Source organism: Myotis davidii, unplaced genomic scaffold, assembly GCF_000327345.1.
Source record: "Myotis davidii unplaced genomic scaffold, ASM32734v1 scaffold546, whole genome shotgun sequence".
NCBI classification, from domain to species: Eukaryota; Metazoa; Chordata; class Mammalia; order Chiroptera; family Vespertilionidae; genus Myotis; species Myotis davidii.
This window is the reverse complement of record NW_006297836.1, coordinates 1,101,867-1,106,258: the sequence shown is the minus strand read 5'-3', so window position 1 is coordinate 1,106,258 and position 4,392 is coordinate 1,101,867.

Here is a 4,392-nt window from a genome sequence, read left to right as displayed (position 1 = left end):
GTGAGCCTGGGGGTGCAAGCTGGGGCCCAATCCTCGCAGGCCACCCTGAGGGACCCCACCCATGCATAAATTTGTGCATCGGGCCTCTAGTGTCAAAATAAAATAGTTCAAGTTGCCTGACTGGCTTGGCTCAGTGGTTGAGCATTGATCTATGAGCCAGGAGGTCACGGTTCAAATCCTGGTCAGGGCACATGAGTCTTTGCCACAAATGTGGGTAAAAAGCATTATCTCTCATATTGACCATGTAACCTTTAGTTGTTCCATTTTGGTCAGAAACATAATTGAAATGTAAATATAAAGTGAAGATGTGAGGCAGCTATTTTACATAAACCAGTGAGTTTTTTATTGCTCTGTTGCCTGATTTAAGGTTAATTTTTACAATAAAATATATAAGATCTCTATTTGCATCTGTCTGTCCATGTGTGGATGTATGCATTTATGTTATGTACTAGTATATTTTTCTATCTCCAGCTGGTATTACCAAGATAGCTCATAAAAATTTCGACTTCTATTTAAGTTGACTTAGAGATAAATAAGAACTAATATAAGTTAAATATTATTAAAACTACCAGAAACATAGGGACAAGTTCAAAGGTTGTTCAAATTAACATGAATTTTGAAAATATTTGGTAAATAAGATTAGTGTAATTCTGTTTGTTTAATAAAAACATCTGTGTCGCTGAAACCGGTTTGGCTCAGTGGATAGAGCGTCGGCCTGCGGACTGAAAGGTCCCAGGTTCGATTCCGGTTAAGGGCATGTACCTGGGTTGCGGGCACATCCCCAGTAGGAGATGTGCAGGAGGCAGCTAATCGATGTTTCTCTCTCATGGATGTTTCTAACTCTCTATCTCTCTCCCTTCCTCTCTGTAAAAATCAATAAAATATATATTTTTTAAAAAAACATCTGTGTCTTCTGCGTTACCAGCATTAAATATAATGTCAGCATATATTTTATTCTATCTGGGTTTCCTAGGAAAAGAAGGTTAAAAATAGATAATGAAGAAATAGAGATGATGGTTACCTTTGATTGGTTTTATAGGACCTCTGCCTAAAAACAGTTTCCAAAATTTGCTTTGCTCACTTGCAACCATAGAGTTAAGTAACAGATATTTATTAAGTGTCATTTATAAGTAATATAAGTAACTAAAACACTAATTACTGAATCTAATATTAAGTTTATATACTTTGCTCATCTTGTTTTTATATGGTATACAGAAGCTAAATATTGAAAATAAATGACAAATTGTACTTTACATAGTATGTCACCAGATGGCAGTGTAGGAGATCCAATCCCATGTCCCCTCACAAAGATCAATAGTTTGCCAACTCTGCTGGAACAAACCAGCTCTGGAGGAGCACTGGAGTACACTAAGAAAGTTCAGCAACACAGTGGAACAAAATATATGAGAATAACCACATAAAAAGGAAGGAAAACAGGCTCATTTTGTCTGCATCATTCCATCCCCAAAGCCAGCGTTGTTCATCACTAAGAGCAAGCATGTCAAACTCAAAGGCTAACACGGGCCAAATAAACAAGGTTGAAGTTTACATGGGCCGCAAAAAAACCCAAAAGCTTCAATTTTCATAGAAACGTAGGTTTATTTCGATAGACATATGCTGAATACAAAGGGCTGAAATAAATGAGTCATTGTTAACATAAAATAATAGAACATTTTATGTATAACAAGATATTGTAAAAAACGAAATTTTTATTAAAACGTGTCTTACATGCCGTTATATTGGCCGGGCCGCAAAAATATTCGTTGTGGGCTGCATGTGGCCCGCGGGCCGTGAGTTTGACATGCTTGACTAAGAGGGAACTTCCTAGCTAGAAGTAGTTTGCCTGATGAGAAAAGAGAAAATGAAGTGAGTGCAAAGCTTCCCCCGCCTCTCGGTGCACTGCAAGTAGAACCATATTTGGTTTTACTCCACCCAGAGACTGACAAAGCTGAGACATATAGAGGTGGCTAGAAACAAAGAAGAAAAGCAGAGGCTACCAGTTTCAGCCATGTATTTGAGAATGACCTTGGTTTCCAGTAACCAGCTCTGCAGAAGACCCTTCCAGCTGCTTTCACCACTGAAGAAACCAATGGCCAACACAGCTGCCACAGACCTGCCAATCAAGAATACTATAGCCACCAAAGTTGTTCTTCAGAAATGAAGGCATGATCAAGACTTACCCACACAAGCAAAAGCTGTGGTGATTCATCACCACTAGACCTGCCTTATAAGAAATTCTGAAAGGTGTTATTCAAGCTGAAGTAAAAGGGTGTTAACTAATAGCACGAAGACACGAAAATATATAATACATTGATAAAATACATTGGTAAAATAAGTATACAGTCAAATTCTGAATACTCTAAGACTGTAATGTGGTGGTATTATAAAGGTGAAAGGAAAACAGTGGATAGAGCGTCCGCCTGCAAAAAGAAGGGTCCAGGTTCAATTCTGGTCAAGGGCATGTACCTCAGTTGCAGGCTCCTCCGCCCTGGTCGGATGCATGCAGAAGGCAAGCGAAGCAACCAATCAATGTGTTTCTCTCACATTGGTGTTTTTCTCGGTCTTTCCCTCTATCTTCCACTCTCTCTAAAAATCAATGGAAAAATATCCTCAGATGAGGGATTAAAAACAATGTTATGACATCTCTATCATAACAACTTGTTAATAGATTCACAATTTAAATACATTATCATAAGATGTTTAAGCCTCAGTGGAACCACAAAGCAAGATAAAGAGTAAAACAGCATAACTATGGAAAATCATTAATTCTCAAAGGATGACAGCAAGAAAAGAACAAAGGAATCAAAAACAGCTAAAACAATTAATAAGGTGGCGATAGTTAAGTCCTTATGTATCAATAATTACTTCAAAAATGAATGGATTAAATGCCCCCAAACAAAATAGAGAGGCTGAATAGAAAAACAAAACCCTAAAAACAAATCCAAGTTTATTCTACCTACAAGAGACTCAGCTCATCTGCAAGGACACACATACACTCAAAGTTAAGGCACGGAAAAATATATCTTACAAAATGGAACTCAAAATAGGGCAGGGGTAGCTATGCTGTCATCAGACAAAATAGACTTCAAGCCAAAACCTATAACAACAAACACAATCACTATATGTGGATAGAAAAATGATTCTATGGAAAGTAACCCCACAGGGTAATCTGATCATAAATTCCCAACTGGGCATGTCATTGTGGCTAGTCAAACCCTAGGCAGACAACTTCTTTAGTAAAAGGATTATCTTTGCGTTAAGAATGCCCTGTCCATTGCTTTTGTGCATCTAGGATAATATACCTTTGAAATGCCTTTTTCAGACATCTCCTTCTAATGTGTGACTACCCTTTCAGACCCTTCCTTTTAAAGCATGAAGAAGCATAATCAAAAGGGCAAATAATCTTCCTATCCTGTCATCTAATCCCTGCCTTACTTTCTCCCACCTTCACGCAAACTTCCTTATGTTCCTGCCGTAATTTCAAATGCATTAAAGAAACTACAAACTGTTAATTCTTTGAAGCATTCTTCTCGGTCTGTTGAGATTTTGCTTTGAGGTATATCCTCTGCTTGACTCAAACTCATAAATTTTCTACAAGTTTGGACATTTCTCTTTTTTAAATATTTTTATTGATTTCAGAGAGAAAGGGAGAGGGAGAGGGAGATAGAAACATCCATGATGGGAGAGAATCATTGATCGGCTGCCTCCTGCATGTCCCCTACTAGGGATCGAGCCCACAACCCAGGCATGTGCCCTCTACTGGAATCAAACACAGGACCTCTCAGCCTGCAGGCTGATGCTCTATCCACTGAGCAAAACCAGCCAGGCTGGACATTTTTTATGTTGACATTTACTTGGCATAGTTCAACAGGATTCTGAAGCCCACCCAGACCATTCTATGGACCTGGTGCTACGTACCAGCAGGACACTACTGTGTTCCCCTGACTCCCCACTTTGCATCAAGTGAACTTGGATGAGACTTTCCCTGGAATCCCAAACCAACCTGCTTTAGGTAGAGGTTCCTGGCTTTGTTGGAGCTGTTCCTATGCAGCTGTTCAGAATTTTTGCTTTTGAAAATGGGCTCAAAAGAAAAATTAAATTTAACATGGGAGATTGTGCCTCTGAGGTCAGTGAGCCCCACAGCAGTCAGTCTCCTTCTCATACTCCAGCCAGTTTTATCTACAAAAAATATGGAACCTCAACTTGCAAGTATCTACAGAAATGGGGAGATTTAACTAAAAGTGATAGCAGCTTGGGGTGGCTGGAATGGATCTCTTCTGATACCTCTAAGTTAAACTTTCTGCATGCTCAATTGGAAAAAGCAGGCTCGAAAACTGAACTGAATGAATGGAATACTTACCTTGATTGGAAAATAGAAGCTTCTAAAATAAG